General features: G+C 45.1%; 1 protein-coding gene across 2 annotated transcripts in view; it reads right to left on the minus strand.

The window, feature by feature from the left end:
- Positions 1-9,344: 9,344 nt before the first annotated feature.
- KHDRBS1 (KH RNA binding domain containing, signal transduction associated 1) overlaps positions 9,345-18,238 on the minus strand; it is a 35,164-nt gene continuing 26,270 nt past the window's right edge. Inside the window, exon 11 of one of the 2 annotated variants that reach the window (XR_014325998.1) lies at positions 9,345-9,556. The gene's annotated coding sequence lies outside the window, so the exon portion shown is untranslated. Of the gene's footprint in view, positions 9,557-13,926; positions 14,021-18,238 lie in introns of those variants that run through there. The other variant, XR_014325999.1, reaches the window with a different exon arrangement.

Genomic DNA, 18,238 nt, shown 5'->3' on the forward strand with positions numbered 1-18,238 from the left:
GCTTAGCAGTCTAGCCCAAGCTCCCAGGCATCACCCTGCACAAAAGTCCTGCACAAAGCTCCAAGGCACCACCCCAGTCCCAGTCAAAGTTATAGCCTTGTTCATACCTCCTCATGGCAGCAGAGCAGCCTCCACACACACACACCCCTTGCCCTAGCTTCTCAGCCTGTAAGTTTTTCCCACATGTCTCGGAAAAGTTCTTGTCCGGGAGCTCTGCCCCAAACAGCCCCCAGCCCCAAAGCTCTGTTCATGCACTACTGTACGTGGCTTAGAAAATCCCACACAGGCACCCTCAGTCCAGATGCTCTGCCCACACCCACTCTCCTCTGTTTAGAAGCTCTGCACCCACATAAAGCCCCTCAACCCAGAAGCCCCGCCTACACACAATTGTCAGCTCATAAAACCCGCCCACAAGCCAATAAAAGCTCTCTCTGCCCAGAAGCCTGGCTCCAGAGTGGGCTCCCTTCTTCTGGAAGGTCTCCTTCTAGGCCCACCTCACCAGTACAAAGCCCCTACTGCCCAGAAAGTTTGCCCCTGCACCGGGGCCTACAGCTCAGGAGCTCCGCCCTTAGCACTAAGGCCGCGCCCGCCGTTAAGCCTCGGCCCACTCTAGTCCAGAAGACTGGGTCCTCACCAAAGCCCCCAGGGAGCCTCCGCATTTGGAAGCCCCTCCCACCGCTCCGAGGTCCCGCCCCCACAACAGAAGCCCCACCCGCAAAACAACAGGAGGGGGCGGGGTCCCTCTACGCTCACATCCCCTCCCCCTCCCCTCGCCGGGATCCTGTCCGCGTGGGGGAGCAATTAGCAGCTTGGCCGTCCTAACCCCCGAGCCCGCCCGTTCCCGGGCCGAGTTGGACCCGCGCCGCTCACCCATCTCCTCCCCCCGGCGCTCTCCGCTTCGCCGCCGCAGCTCCAGCGGGCAATATGTCGGAGGCGACGGCGGCCGGGAGAGGACTAACCGCCGCAGCCCAGTCCCCTGGTATCAGCTGCGCGCTCCCGCCTCGCCGCCAAATTTGCATACAAGGCGGGCTAGAAGCTGGGGGCGCGCTTCTTAAAGGGGCCGCTCGGACCAAGGCAGTCCCGCGCGCTCTTTGTCTCGCGGTCCCCCACGCGTTTCCTGCAGATGCTGCTGAAAGCCCGAGAGGGAGGGGAACTCACCTTCTTCTCTTACCTTGCGTGCCTTCTCCCAGCACCTCTTCAGGGCCGAGGGAGGGGGCCGGAATAGCCTCTCGGTTCCTGCATCCATGAGTGTTCCTCCGGCGCCTCAAACTCATCGCGTCCCAAGTTGGGCTTTCATCTTTTCACTTTGGCCTTATTGCTCTTAGGTCCACCCCAATCAAAACCTGGGAGTTATTTCCCCATTTCCTTCTACCCCCACATCCAATCTTCCACCTAGTATTGCTGACCCTAAGTCCTAATTATTTATCACATCTGACCCTATCCGTCTTCCACCACCTTAGTTCAATTCCTGATTCTGCCAGTTCCAAGACTTGAAATCCTGTTTCTTGCTCTTTACTGGTAATATTCACCTTATAGGCCTTGGTGGCCTATAAGGTGAAATAATGCATGTAGAACAGAGTCTGTTTTTGCTTTTTTCAGAGTCTGTTGTAATTAATGTTCGCTGTCATTACTATTATGATATATGGCAAGCACTTAACACAGAGGAAGCACTCGATAAATGAGCTGCTACTAGCAACCGTTATGATTTCTTCCCTCATAAGACCTATAAGACGTCTCAATCGTCTGGTACCTCCGTTACTTAGCACAGTCTTTGGTACATAATAGACAACAATAGTCAGTTAATTAAATGATTTAGTAGATATTTAATTAATAGATACTCACAGAGCTTACAGTTAAATGGGAGGAGATGGATAAAAAAATTAGTAAATTCTGCAGTATGTTAGAAGGGAATGATTACTGTGGAGGAAAACAGGAAAGGGGGATGGGAGGTTGCAATTTTAAACAGGGTAGTCAGTAGGCTTCATTGAGAAGGTGACTTTTGAACAAACACTTGAAGGAAATGAGTGAGTCAGTGCTGCAGATGTCTGGAGAAAGCGGGCAGTCCAGGCAGAGGGGAAAAGTCATTGGAAGGGCCCTCAGGTACAAGCATGCCTGGTGTGTTTAAGAAACAGCAAGGAGGCCAGTGTGGCTTGGAATGGAATAGACATGAGAGTCAGACATGAGAAGGAATGGACCTGTGGCTTTTACTCTGAATGAGGTGGGAGCTAGTGGAGGGTTTGTACATCCATTTTTAAAATTAATTAATTAATTAATTAATTATTGGCTGCATTGGGTCTCCATTGCCATGTGTGGGCTTCTCATTGCGGTGGCTTCTCTTGTCGTGGAGCACAGGCTCTAGGCGCACAGACTTAGTAGTTGTGGAGCACAGGCTTTGTTGCTCCGTGGCATTTGGGAACTTCCCGATGCAGGGCTCCAACCACTGTCTCCTGCATTGGCAGGCGGATTCTTAACCACTGCACCACCAGGGAAGCCACCTGAACTTCCATTTTTAAAGAATCACCAGCTGCCCTGTGAGAATAGACTGTAGTGGCACAAGGGTGGAATCAGGGAGACCAGGATGCTTTGGCAGTGATCTTAGCAAGAGATGTTGATAGTTTGTACCAGACTGGGTGAGGTGATGCGACATGGTTGGAGTCTGGATTTGAAGGTAAAGTCAACAAGATTTGTTGACAAATTTGGATAGGTGTGTGGAAGAAAGAGAAGATCAGGATTACTCCGAGGTTTTTAGCCTAGGCAAATGGAAATATGGAGTTTAACACATATACATCTATTATAGATTTTATACCAAGTCAGGCCTTCCTTTCTGGGGAAAAAGAGGCCCAGGGAGGGAGAATGGCTGGGTCACAAAGCAGATCACAAAGCCTGCTTTTTCTTTTTCCAGCCAAGGAAAGTCTGGTTAGAAGAGCTCTTTCTGACCTCTTTGGAGTCCTGAATTTGAAGTGTATCTTGTTAATTACTGAATCCCCAAAGCCTAACACCACCTGGCACGAGATAGGCATTCAGCTAGGATTAGTTCAGTTGAATTGAGGTAGTGGCAAACTGGCTCTTGAAAAGGCCAGTTGGGAAGGGAAGCTAAAGGGTTTCAGGAATATTCCATAGAAGACTGAGGCTGGGACATTCCTGGGAACTCATTTTAACTCAGGTCAGTAAACATTTCTGAGAATCTATTATATCTTGGGCACTGGGGATACAGAGATGCCACTCATCAGTGGGAGACAGAGAGGAGAATCAATAAATTATGACAGTGTGATAACAATAGCAGTATGTACCAAGTTCAGAGGTGAACGGAAGATGACTAACCCTGACAGGGGAGCTAGTCAAGAGAAGGCTTCATGGGAGAGGACATCAGAGCTGGTTTCTGAGAGACGAATAGGAATTTGCCTGTTATACTCCTCAGGGAGAAAGCAGTAGCTTGAGTCTGGTAATTGCCTTACTGGGGCTGGTGGCAGGGGACTGTCTAGCTGTGCATCTATTATATGGAAGGTACTGGACCTTGTACATGGCAAATACTCAGGAGACGTTTGCTGAATTGATTTGAGGGCATTCGTACAACCCAGGGTAAGAGGGTAAGGCCACTCAAATGGACCACTATGCATGTAACCCATGACCTGTGGTTCCTGCCCACCTTCTACAGGTTGACTACTGATTTAACCTGCCCAGCATCCATTCCTCTTTCTTCTGGTAAGAATACCAATTTTCCCTTGGGAATCTACCTTTCCTCCCACTCTCTCAGGCCATGTGGTTTAGTGCGGCTGCCTTACTCTGCAGTTTCAGTGTATGCAGATAACCCTGGCCTGACAAATCAAAGCATTCCATCCCTGCCACATCAGGCTACACTGACTGGTTGGGGTGAGGGTGGAGGTGTGTTAGTGACCCAAATTAGGCCAAATGAGATGCAATCCTGGGATCTTTGCTAGAACTACTGGGAAATAAATATTCCCCCCTCTGGGATGGCTAAGGAAATAAAATATAAACTTGAAGTTCTTGGTGGTTATCTTGCCACCTTTTGGGGGGAACTGGCTGACAATGAAAGAAACACAGAAAAGTCAAGAAGTCAGGGGGCTTCCCTGGTGGCGCAGTGGTTGAGAATCTGCCTGCCAATGCAGGGGACACGGGTTCGAGCCCCGGTCTGGGAGGATCCCATAGGCCGCAGAGCAACTGGACCCGTGAGCCACAACTACTGAGCCTGCGCATCTGGAACCTGTGCTCCCCAACAAGAGAGGCCGCGATAGTGAGAGGCCCGTGCACCGCGATGAAGAGTGGTCCCCTCTCGCTGCAACTAGAGAAAGCCCTCGCACAGAAACGAAGACCCAACACAACTAAAAATAAATAAATAAATGTATTTAAAAGAAGTCAGGAGACACTTTCTTGATGGCATCATTTGATCTAGTTATACCTGAAGCCTTTATGGACTTTGCTGTTAACAAAAAGCCAGTTTGTGTTTAGTGTCTGACAACCGCTACTGCAAGAATCTAGAACAATATACATTTCTCAGTATCTACCAGAAACGTCTAGGGCCTTAATCCTTTTACATCTGCCGCCTACAGGCTCCCTGGGAAAATAATCATAAGATGGCAGGATGTTGGTTAGGTTCTTGTCCTCTAGATCTGTGGCCCCACATCTCAGCTGTTTTGTGAACTCGAAGCCCTCACTTCCCTCCTGTATGTCTTCATTTCCTGATTAACTTGCTCTCTATTGGCTCTTCCAGGAGTCTTGAGTTTTTGAGGAAATGCCACTGGCTCTAGGCCAATCATGTGTCATTGGATATCAGGAATTGGGATCTCTTCCTTGGTCCTGTTATTCTGGGGCCAAGGCTGGCAAGTCTGATCAGTTTTCACCCTGGATTATGCAGACCTCTGGTGGTACACAGCGGGGGTCCTGAAACCGCAGGATAAAACACAATACTGCTTCCTGGAGTGTCAGTTTTATTCATGGCAATGTAAGGCAATATTTTCAATATTAAAAGTGTAGTTATCCACAGCACCTTCTCTGAGCCAGACTTATATGGAATCAAATCCCGGCTTTACCACTTACTAGGTGCACGACCTTAGGAAATTACTTAACCTCTCTATGCCTTAGTTTCCCCAGTGTAAAGTGAGGATAGTATAACTCACAGGTGTAGAGAACAAGCTAGTGGGTACCAGTGGGGAGAGGGAAGAGGAAAGTGGCAAGATAAGAGTAGGGGATGAAGAGGTACAAACTACTATGTATAAAATAAGCTACAAGGATATATTGTACAGAACGGGGAATATAGCCAATATAAAGTTATAATAACTTTAAATGGAGTATAGTCTATAAAAATTTCGAACCACTATGCTGTACACCTGAAACTAATATTGTAAACCAACTATACCTCAATTGAAAAAAAACAGTGAGGGTAGTATTAGTATCTATCTTATGAGATCATGGTGAAGATTAAGTTAGTCTGTGTAAAGGACTTAGAACATACCCGGTGCCTGGGAAGTGCTATTTAAATATCACCTGTTATCACCTGTTATTGTTATTAAAACATGGATATATTAAGTAACAAGAAAACTAATGTGAATTTAAGATCGGTGACTTTTGAAGAAATGTCACCTGAATCTCTGCCTCAGCTTCCGAGATTTGCTCTTTTGCCAGCAAGAATACTTACAACATCGAATTTTCACTACAAAAACCTACCAGAGAACCCAGATGTCTTCATGTTCTTTTAATTTCCTGGGCAATTCTCACTTCCACGTACATGTTAGTCTCCCCATCCAACCTTCCACATCTCAGGGACACTCACCCACCTGTTCTCATCCAGACATTTGTTCTCATCCATGTCTTATAATATTTGGTTATTACAAAGATAATATATGCAAGCTTGAGAAAATCCTGCATTTCTTTAGTTTTTCAAAAATGTGTGGATTTTGGTATGTAATGTACTGTGTGGGTGTGGGGGCAATGAAGATAGAGAAAACAGCATGAGCAAAGGTCCAGAGGCAAGCTATGTTCCAGAAGAGTAAGTCATTTTGGCTTGGGAGAATGGAATATGGGGCTGGAAAAACAGGTTAAGTTCCTATCACTTGAGGATCCTGGACACTACAGGCTACATACAGTGAAGAGTTTGGATTTGATTTCACCTCTCTAATCCTGTTTCATCTGTAAAATTAGGGTAATTCTCATGTCATTGAATTGTTGTGAGGATTAATGACCTAGAGAAGCAAACATATGGCAGAGTAATCCTATATAGGAAATGGAATGGCTGTCATCATGAGTTGGGGTCAAGGATTCTTCTTGGTATAGAACAATCCCATCTCTCAAGGCGGCCTGCAATTTAGTCTCGCTTGAGGTATTATTTTATGCAATACACAGCTAAGCCACCAGAGGGAGCTCGACACAAAGGAAGCGCAGCTCCCAGCTCCACAGGAAAACTAGTGGGCAGAGCTAGGCAGGGGATATGGAATTCTGGACCCAATCCAGAGCTTCTCGATGGTAGGGGTAGGGAGTGGATCCAGGCGCCCCCTCTCTGGTCCTCTTTTGTTTCTTAGACCCATCCCAAGGAGAGGAGTGGGCATGCTGCTGCAAGCTAGAGTTTAGCAGCTATTCAGATTGAAGAGCTCTAGGATGGAGGTGGGGGGCTGTGGTAGAAGAGAGTGAGGGCCAGATCCAGTTTGGGGGCCTGAGTTTCTGTATCTTAATCAAAAAAGGCTTTCATCAACTCTACTCATAAGGGCCAAGCTCCTTAGAACACCGTGGGCCAGGCCAGGGAACTTCAGAAAAGGAGCTGAGGCTACAGCATGAGGAATGGGGGGCGGGGAGAATGGGAGGCAGTGCCACATCTATCAGCCTTTAGAGTAGCATCTACATTGCCCTGGGACCCCAGCATGCAGGTCTATCAGAAAGCGCTGTGGGACCTAGCTGCTCCAATCATGACTAACCAAACTTGTTTCATTGGATTTTTACAAAACCTCCTTTGACTTACCTTCCCCACTTACAGTGATTTAAACAGGGACTTTTCTGTTACAGATGTTAAAATCAAGGCCCAGAGGTATTTAGCAATTAACCCAAGATCAAGTGGTACTCGAGGGCAAAGCTGGGCCAGGAAAGCAGTAAGAACGGCTCTGAGGGGCCCAGGAAAGGGAAGGCAGGCAGAGCAACAACCTTCAGAATCGCTGCAGCAAGCGCTGGCTCTTGGCCAGACTTCAAACCCGCCCCTCAAGGGCCAGCTCTGCTTCTAGGCCCCAGGCTGCCGAGCCCCGCCTCCACACTCCCACCCCAGTCCCCTGAGAGTCCATCACCCCGGCAACAGCCAGAGAAAGGCCCAGCTAAAATATTTATGGCTCAAAACAGTCCAGAGGCTTTGGATGGGGGAGGGGGGAAAAGCTGATGTCATCCCTTCTCCGCTTGCAGGCGAGGTGACTGACATGCAGGGCAGCTGGGTGGGTGGGCCAGGCCCACTAGGGTCAGGGCTCTCAAAGGAAAATCCCTAGGGCTGCAAGTGGTAATGGGAGGAGGGAGTATGTGATAAGACTCGACAGGTGACAGGGCTGGGTAAGAAACACAAGCCGGAAAAGAGGAGGAAGGACACCTAAGTGTTGAGCAGTATTTGGATAGACTCTGTGTGAAGTATTTCACACACATTTCAGTTGCTTCTCAGATGCCATTCAGTGGATTGGGACGATTATCCTACTTTTACAGAGTAAACAGGCCCAGAAAAATACACATAAGTGAGGAGCTAGGATTTGAATCTTGATGTTTGGCTTTGGCCCTTGTGGACTTCCCTGTAATTCCATGGCTCCCAAGTAGGTATCCTGCATCTGGGGGTTGAAGGTAAGGCTGCCCAGAATCTAGCGCTGGCTTCTCAAATAGTGACCCAGGTTCTGCACCTCCATTTTTCCATGACCAGGACGCCATCTGATTCCCTAACTGCCCCCTGTCCTAAATTCCTCTCCTGCCTGCTGGACTGAAGCAGGTCCTCAAATGCTAAAGAAACTGGCCACAAGATGAGGCGTAGGTGACTAAGAAGTCAGGGAAAATGAAGCCTCAATGGCCAACTCTGGACTGAGTCTCAGTGCAGACTGACAAACTCATCTCAGTTTGCCTGGGACTTTCCTGGTTTTAGGACTGAAGTTCAATATCCCAGGAATCTTCTCTGTCATGTAAAACCTGGATCGTTTGTCACCCTAAATAAATCTCTCAAACACAATGCTTTACTGTTTCAAAGTACTTGGTGGCTCTAAGAGGTAAAAACAGGTCAAAAGCAGGGGCTATAGAGTCTGATAACACCTTTCTTTAACCTTAGGCAAGTTATTTATCCTCTTTGAGCCTCTGTTTCCGCATCTGTAAAATGAGTATAGTGGATTGGAGGATTAAGTCAAATAGTACATATAAATGCTTGACATAGTGCCTGGTACAACTAAGCATTCAATAAATTATTAGCTATTATATATTTTAATCAATAATGAAGATAAAAATGGGCTTAGAGGTTAAACAACTTGCCCAAAGTAAATCAACCAATTTCAAGGTCCCTTTACTGCTAAGAACAGAATCCAAAGCTCATTAGAATGCCTCAGGCACAGTCTGGATAGGTCTCTCCAAACTCAGCCCTTCCCCTGGTTCCCTTGTTGGGATAAATAACCAGAAGGCATTGAAGGAAGAGTGTAGTATTAGAGAGGTCCCTAACCTCTCCGGGTGCTCAGTGTAAAACCAGCCTATGGCATTGGCCACAGGAAACCAGAAGTCTAGGAAAGGCTGACTTTCCAATCCTTTAAGAGAAAATGTTAGGATAAATGGCTAGCCCAATATAGCTGGATAGAGAGTGGGAGTTAGACAGGGGACCTCCTTTGGCTCTCTCCCAAAGCTGATAAAAGCTACCGGAGTGGGACTATTCATCACTTGACTGAAGCTTTATTGAGCTCCTCAGTGCCAGATGTTTGCTGGGGAAGGGATATAGTCCAGAGTGAAGTGGGAAAAGCCCTACCCTATCCTTCAGGAGATTTTTGGATGTTAGTAATCAAAAATGAAGAGAAAAACAGGCTCCGAGGTTAAATAACTTGCCTAAAGTACCCGAACCTTCTAACTTGACTTTCCTCAGCCTGTTACAGAGTTGGTGACCAGCCACTCTCTGGGAGCCCTCTGCAAGCGTTCAAGGCTGGCATCCACAACACACGTGTGGCAGGGTGGGAAATAGGTGGTGGTAGGGTGTTCCAGCCAGTGCTGCTGGAGACTAAGGGGAAGCAGGCAAACTGGGAATGACACAGTAAGAGCTGCCAGTTTATTCATGTCTAGGAGGCCATGCTGAGGATACTGTTAGTCCCCTTCAATTCTTTAAAGTCCTAAGCAGGTTTAACTGTTAGCATCACAGCCCCCTATAGCCCTAAGGACTCCATTCTGGGCCTAGGGACTCTTAGAGGATTCTGGGTGGCTTTCTGTGGGTAAATCAGACAGATCAAGAGGTGGGTGGGAAAAGACTGTTGATCTCCTCTCCTGGGTCTCTCTGTGCTCAGCAAATGCCCTCAGGCCAGCCTTGACACAGCAGGCGGCTCTCCTGGTTTCCGGAAGTCCTCTGATGCTGCAAAGACATAGGCAGAAAATTAAGAAGCATGAAGTTGCTGTATCGGGGGCTTCCCAGCCTCCCATTTGGCTGGTCTGCCTCCCTCACAACCTCCCCACCCCACAGCACAACCCCCGTTGCTGCATTCAGGACAAGGTTTTTAGGTACACAGGTGGGTAGAAAACAGAAGTCCACAGCCTATGAGCTCCTTTTGCTATCCGTCAGGCAATGAAAATGGAGACTCACACCTCACACCTCCCATCCTTGGCCATGCCTGAGCTGAGTGATCTGGGGCAGAATCAACTAGACCTTTGGGGCCTTTAACTATACAAGCTTTGGGGCCTCCAGCTATATAAAGGGGAAAATAATCTCTGCTCTCTCAGAGATGTGAAAAAGATAACGATTGACAAAGAGCTTTAAATCTTTTGAAAGAAAGGGAATGGGGGACAGGAATCTTCTCGCAGCTATTATTAGTACCTCAATCCTAGGCTCCGGGGTCCACCTCTTCTGGCCTTATGAGGGGTTCTTCCTAGCCCCCAGTTCTCGGCGTTATCCACAGGAGAGACACATCCACATCCTAAGCCGGGGCACAGGTCAGAGCCCTAATCTTATGCCAAAGCCTGTAGCTGTGCTCTTCATCTTAAAAAAAAATGCCCCAGTTTTTCAAGCCAGTAACTTGGGGGCCCTCACTGGTACGTCCCTATTCTCCCACATCTAATCAATCATTCTATCTCTGAAGTTCTTGAATCCATTCATTTCTCCAGTGTGGGTCTTTCTCATTCATGTCTTTCCTCATAGGTCCCCATAACCCATTCTCCACTCAGCAGCATGTGAAGTTTAAAAAGCAGAAATCTAATCGTGTCACCCCTCACTACTGGAATTCAGTGGTCTTCAGTGATGACCATAGCATAAGCCCCAGATTTCCACCTCACCTTGAACCTGCCTCGGTCCTACACTTTGCCTAGAATGTGTTTTCATGCCCTTTCCCCAAACCATCTCCCAAACTCTCTGCTTAGTTAACTCTGCCTTTAGATGTCAGCTTAAACATCATTTCTTCAAGGAAAACCCCAGAGCTAGGTTAGCTCCTGTTGTATACCCTCATAGCACCCGTTCCTTTCTTTCACAGCATATATCACAACTGAGATGATTTATGCTATTTATGAGATTAATATGTTTAGTGTCTGTGTCCCCAAATACACTATAAGCTCCACGAGGTCAGGGACTAATTTTACCTTGTTCACTTGCCACCGACTCTCCATTGCCTAGCACATAGTAGGTGTTCCAATTTATAATAATGAATGTATTTTTTTAAAAAAAGAATGAAAGGGGTCATTCATACTGATCTCTGGAGAGAAGCTTATGAAGAATCATATCAGAGCACAAGGTATTTCTATTTCTCAAAGGCAGATGCAGAACTTGTTTCCTACATTCCAACCCTGAGAGATGGGGAGCACCCCATTTTATACCTAAAGCTGGGCTGTAAGTAGGAAGCACGAAGGCTGCAGGAGCCAGAGGAAAGCAGAGAAAAATTAGCTCTGTATCTAAATCCAAACTCATCCATCTCAAATTCCTTATGTGCCTGGTGAAGAGACTGGCTATCCTGAGGTGGGCCAAGGTAGGCTCCCAAGGTTGACAAGGGAATAGCTAATCCAGGCATCTTAATGCAGTATTAAGAACGTAAACAGTCCCCAATTTTCCAGCAATGTGTTCTACTTTGGTGATTAATCTGGGCTGACAGCCTGGCTGTACCTCACACTCTGCCTGGAAACATGTCAAACGTGCTGTCTTTCTTCAGGAGTCCCCACAACATCTCCCAATCTGACCTGGAAATGACAAGGCCTCCTTGAAGTAAAAAGTTCCCTGGTCTAGTGGGGGGAAGCACTGTGACAGCTTGTGTACCTGTCTGAGAACTCCTACCTGCCCACTGCTACCTGAGATGCAGCCAAAGACAACCAGCACAGCTTAGGCTAGGAGGGAGAAGTACACCTACTGCTGAGAAGCTGCTGGATTTGTAGTCAAGGAATGTCAAGAAGCTAACCTCCAGCAGCACGGTTATGAAACTCAAATCCCTTTCAGATACAAGGCTCCCTCCTTTTAGAAGAGAGAGCTAGTGTTCTCTGGAAGAGAACACATCCTCAGCCCCAGAGCCATAACAGGCTATTGAGCAGAAGACCTCCAGCCTGGGGGTTAGAAAATTGATTTTTAGAGGTCAGTGAACATATCTGCTCATTATCTCAAACAAAAGGGTTTGGTCTACTGCTTGAATGCAGCCTCATTGGGAGCCCAGGGGAGCTATCAGGCCACAATAGGACTAGGGTGCAGTGCCCACCATAGGTCTTTGCTCCCAAGGGCTGAGGCCAGGGAACAAAAGAATGCGCAGTTAGGCAGTGCACTGTGCTTCCTCCCCTTCCCCCCAGCAGCTGCTGTCTCAGACAACTGTATGCAGCCTGTCTGCTCAAGGCTATTAAATATTCATCAGATGCTTGCTAGCTTTAAACATGCAATGACAATTAATCCAGAGAGCAGGAGGTACATGAGGGTCCAGAGAGAGAGAAAAAGGGAGGGCAAAGAAGGATCCACTTCTTTTAACTTCAGGAATCTGGAAACCAAGCTAGGGGCACCACACATCCTGTATATCAAAGCCCGGAACTACTTTCAGCGTAAGCTGATCTTCTGGTGACCACTGTAGGTACAGAGGAAAGACCAGGAGGCAGCTAAGTAGTAGCAGAAAGACTAGGGTCTGAACTCTAGTTCTTGGACCCTGTGGTCATCCTAACCTGTGCATGTCAGTTTCCCAGGATAATCCTCACTTCACAGAGTTGTGAGAATTACATGGGATGCTGCAATATGATACTCCCCGGAGAGTTAGCACAGAATTAAGAGCTTAAAATGGAGGCAGAGACTTCATTCATTAAAGACTTAAAAGTGGTGAAGCAAAGCCTTGCTTAATACTTCCTTAAGAGTTAAGTTTCCATCAGTGGAGACTCACAGAGTTTTAGTCTCTAATTCACAGGGTGGGTGAAAGGGATAGGATACAGGATGATGCCCTCAAGATACGGTGAAGGCCTAACACCCCACCCTCAAAGAGCCCAAATATCTAAGAGGAGAGGTTATTCTTTCTGAAAAAGGTAAGAACCATATGGCTTTTAGGTAAGAGGGAGCAGAAGTCAGGCATGGGGAGGGGAGAACACCTCCTTTGCTCTCCCACAAAGGGTGGTGCACTTTATGGAAGATGATTCCCTTCTGCTTCCCTTACTTCCCCAATTCGCCAGCACAAGGGCAAACATGAGTGTGTTCAAGTCACTCCCCTACTTAAGGCCTTAAAATAGCTCCCTAAACTTTAGAATAGTGTCCAAATCCCTTGACTAAAATTTAGCTTTTCAAAATCGGCAGTAACTTAGTCTCCTAGCCTCTGTTTATAGCTAACATGTACTGACTGGGTGCTTATTACATGTCATGTTGAATGTTTTACATGCATTAATTCACCCAATCTTCACAACAATGTTATAAAATAAATGATATTATCCTCCCATTTTATAGATGATGAAACTGAGACTTGGAGGGGATAACCCATCTAAGGTTCCAAAGCTAGTTACACTATGTAAAAATGTGTTAAACTGTGTAAAAGTGGGATAATAATAGCTACTTTACAGGTGGAGCAGACAGTGCATGGTACACAGTAAAGAATGTTAGAATTGACAAAAATGCAATAACAGCTAAGTAACCTTTTTTCAGATTTTAACATTTCTGAAATCAGGACGCATCTTACACTTATATGAAAACAAAACACTGTGTCAGTTTAACTGGCAGTACTTTTTATTTCTTCGCAGTATTTAATGATGCATCTTATAATACATGGCCTCAGTGTCAATGAAATATGGTGTTCATCTTATAGAAGCAGCATGCTTTCAGCATAAAGAATGGGCTTTGGTATACAAAAATGCTGATGTGGACCTCCTCCACAACTTGCAATACAACTGTGGTAAATTACTTCACCTCTCCTAGTAACAGCTGCCTCATTTACAAAAACAGAGACACAGTAGACATGCAAATTAAATTTTCTTCTCCCTTAGCCAGGCAAAGCTGCCTATTTTCTCTACATCACTTTCTCCTTTTAAAAAAATGGAGTCAAGACCAATTAATGGGAATAGACAGAAAAGTAATAAAATGAGGGAAAATTAAAATGACTACTTAATAGTAACTCTGCCAGCTAACAGCAGCCTGTATAGGCTCTCACAAAGCACGAGAACATAGCAAGAAAAAGGGAGCCCACGTGCTGCCTTATGAATTCTAACTCAAATGATCTTTGGGCGACATACAGCCGCAGAGGTTTGAGGCCAGGGAGGGATTATTTAAGCTTCAAATATCTGAGCAAAATATCCACCATCACTACCTTTATCCCCCTAGTTCACTTGGTTCGGGAGCACTCTGCATACGTATAGGCAAGAAGCCTTATGGGTCCTAACTCTCAGGCTGCTGTTCCTGAAAAAAAACACAGTCTGAGTCTGCTTCATCCTTGGTGGCCAGAAAGCCCTAGCAGTTGCTGATGCATCTTCACCTACATTCTTAGCCTGGGACAGGAGGGGGAAGTGGTGGGAGAGAAAGCAAGAGTGGACAAACCCTAAGGCTATCTGAATACTGTCATATCCCTAGGTAAGGAAGGGTGAGAGAGTTCCCTTAGCAGCAAGTGTCATCTATAAGAGTACCCTGGAAACCCTGGAGGGAGATGGGGGGAGGAGCAAGGGAGGCTGATGGTGGGGGAAGGGCATGTAGGGCCTCAGCCTTTGAGCCTCTGGAGAACTACATATGGCCAGGCATAGCAGCTAGAACAGCCTCATTTCCACTTTAGCAGCCTGCAGTTTTACAGACATGATTTGGGGTCACCCATACCTGGGATCAAATCCTAGCCCCACCACTTACTAGCTCTTATTGATGCCAAAATAGTCCAGTCAGCTATTATTTATTATTGAGTAGCTACTATACGCCAAAAATTATATTAATCACTTTAAGTAATACCTACTTCAAAGGGGAATAGATCTATACCTCTATAGTCAATTGATTTCCAACCAGGATGCCAAGATCATTCAATGGGGGAAGAACAGTCTTTTTCAATAAATGGTGCTGAGACAACTGGATATCCACATGCAAACGAATATGAACCCCCCACCTCATTCCATATACAAAAATTAACGCAAAATGCGGGCTTCCCTGGTGGCGCAGTGGTTGAGAGTCCGCCTGCTGATGCAGGGGACACGGGTTCGTGCCCCGGTCTGGGAGGATCCCACATGCCGCAGAGCGGCTGGGCCCGTGAGCCATGGCCACTGAGTCTGCGTGTCCGGAGTCTGTGCTCCGTAACGGGAGAGGCCACAACAGTGAGAGGCCCGCATACTGCAAAAAAATAAATTAATTAAAAAAAAATTAACGCAAAATGGATCATAGGCCTAAATATAAGAATTAAAACTATAAAACTCTTGGAAGGAAAAAGGTATAAAATTTCAGGACCATGAATGAGACAATGGCTTCTTACCTATGACACCAAAAGCACAAGCAATGAAAGAAAATAACAGATAAATTGGACTTCATCAAAATGAAAAACTTCTGTGTTTCAAAGAAAATAAAAAGAGAACTCACAGAATAGGAGAAAATACTTGCAAATCTCATATATGATAAGAGTCCATCATCCAACTATATAATGAACTTACAATTCAATAATAAAAAGACAAATCGTCCAATTTAAAAATTGACAGAAGATTTAAATAAACATTTCTCTAAAGAAGATAAACAAAATGGTGGATAAGTACGTGAAAAGATGCTCAATGACATTATTCATTAGGGAAATGCAAATCAAAACCACAATGAGATACCAATTCACACCCAGCAGGATAGCTGTAACAAACAAAAAGAAAATAGCAAGTGTTGGTAAGGATGTGGAGAAATTAGAAACTTCATACATTGCTGGTAGGAATGGTGTAGTCTCTGTGTAAAACAGATGGGCAGTTCCTCAAAAAGTTAAACAAAGAGTTACCATATGACCTAGCAATTCCCCTCCTAGGTATACATCCAAGAAATTGAAAACATATGTCCATACAAAAACCTGTACATGAATGTTCATAGAAGAATTATATTATTAGCCAAAAAGTGGTAAATGGATAAATAAAATGTGGTATATGCATATAATGAAATAGTATTTGACAATAAAAGGAAGTACTGACAACATGCTACAACACGTATGAGGCTTGAAAACATTATGCTAAGTGAAAGAAGCCAGTCATTAAAGATTATATGTTGTATAATTCCACTTTATGAAGTGTCCAGAATAGACACGGTGATAGAGACAGAACATGGACTAATGGTTGCTTAGAGCTAGAAAGGATAAGCTGATTGTGGGGAAATGGCTTAATGGGCACAGGATTTCTTTTCTGGGGTGAGAAAGACGTTCTAATATTGATTGTGTTGATGATTGTACAACTCTTGTATATACTAAAAACCTCCGAATCGTACACGTTAAATGAGTGAATAGTTTGGTATATGAATTATATCTCAATAATCCTAATATGCCTTTTAATCTGTATTAATAGAAGCTAACCAGCAGCTGCAACTGGCAGGTGATGGGCAGAATTTGGCTTGCAGCATATGTTTTACAGGGACTGACACAAACCTAAGCAAACATTAAACAACTGGCAGTATATAAAATCCAAATTTCTAGTTTTTCTTGAAAATCAGATCTAGCAAGTCTAACAAATAACTTTTAGAGCTGGGAAAGAAACATGAGTGAAAATGATCTTCAGGGACCTCCCTGGTGGCGCAGTGGTTAAGAATCCGCCTGCTGATGCAGGGGACACGGGTTTGAGCCCTGGTCCAGGAAGATCCCACATGCTGTGGAGCAACTAAGCCTGTGCACCACAACTACTGAGCCTGCACTCTAGAGCTCGCGAGCCACAACTACTGAGCCCTTGTGCCACAACTACTGAAGCCCGAGCGCCTGTGCTCCACAACAAGAGAAGCCACCGCAGTGAGAAGCCCACGCACTGCAACAAAGAGTAGCCCCCTCTGGCTGCAACTAGAGAAAGCCCGCATGCAGCAACGAAGACCCAATGCAGCCAAAAATCAAAAAAAAAAAAAAAAAAAAAAAAAAGATCTTCAAATACATGATAGGAATCCCTTCAGAAGTCCAAAATAGAATCAGTATAAGCTACTAGAGTGACATTCAAAATGAGGGAAAACTTCTAATACTTGGAGCTGTCTTAAATGAAATGGGCTGCTTTGGGAAGTAATATTGTGTCCTATCACTATATGAAGTACTGATATGTACTATAACATGCATGAACCTTGAAAACATTATGCAAAGTCAAAGAAACCAATCACAAAAGGCACATATAATATGATTCCATTTATATGAAATGTCCAGAATAGGGAAATCCATAGAAACAGAAAGTAGCTTAGTGGGAGAGAGGGGAATTGGGAGTGACTACTAACACGTATGAGATTCTTTTGGGGTAATGGAAATTTTCTGGAATTAAATAGTGATAATGCTCATACAGCACTGTGAATATTCTAATAACCACTGAACTGTGCATTTTAAAATGATTACAATGGTAAATTTTATGTTATGTGAATTTTATCTCAATTAAAAAAGAAAAAGGTAGAGAGGACCAAATGAGATAGTTTTTATTAACTGCTTAGGATATTATGATGCACATAGTGATACATGTTAGCTATTATTATCAACTCCATTTAATGATAAAGAAATAAGACACAGACCTGCTATATAAAAAAAAATAATAACTAAAATAAAATTCAAATCATAAAAAGAAATGACACAGGGAATTCCCTGGTGGTCCAGTGGTTGGGACTCGGTGCTTTCACAGCCATGACCCAGGTTCAAACCCTGGTCGGGGAGCTAGGATCCTGCAAGTCGTGTGACACAGCGGGAAAAAAAAAAAAAAAAGATGTTCATTATGCTTAAAAAAAAAAAAAAAGAAAGAAAGAAATGAGACAGGGGGTAAGGGTTTTTTTCTGGTTGTTAAAACAAAGACAAGGGCTATGATGAGGCAGAGCCAGGACAGGTCCCCAGTCTTCCCTGGCTCTAAAACTTATAGATGTAATAAAGTTCACAGGTAGTGACAGAAACACTGGGACCGAAACTGCACACCCAGAATAGGCAGACCACTGGCAGGCCTGGGTCTGCCAACAATGGAACTTGCCTTTCCAAGCACAAATTACAGGCCAAATAAAGATGTTTCCCCAAAATTCTGCTCTTAAGACTACCTTAGGAAGAGCTGAGACTAAATTCTCTGCATTCAGGGACTTTCCCCTAAAATTTTCTAACCATTCATGTGACCAGTATCAAACTTAGGCCTTCTGGATGCACAGAACCATGCTCAGTACACATGGTCCTCCTTAAAGCCTCCGTATCGCAGAGGCTCCTGGCCAAGAGGTGGGTTTGGAAGAAATGATCTCCAAGAAGGCAAATTTCACTGTCAAAGGACACAGTATCTTTGGCCTACCTAGTTGGATCCTTTCTCCTCAGTGCCCTCATAACCCTAACAACTTACTCAGGGGCAGAGAAAAAATCAATAGGAAGGCTCACTCAGTTGTCAGAGCCCCCAACTACCCAACCAGGGAGTTAAAATTTTTTAGGGAAAAAGACTAATATTTACTATGTATAGGGCATGGAATTGGTTGGCCTTATATATATTT

The sequence above is a fragment of the Leucopleurus acutus genome (assembly GCF_964270905.1).
Source record: "Leucopleurus acutus genome assembly, chromosome: 2".
In the NCBI taxonomy this organism is placed as follows: domain Eukaryota; kingdom Metazoa; phylum Chordata; class Mammalia; order Artiodactyla; family Delphinidae; genus Leucopleurus; species Leucopleurus acutus.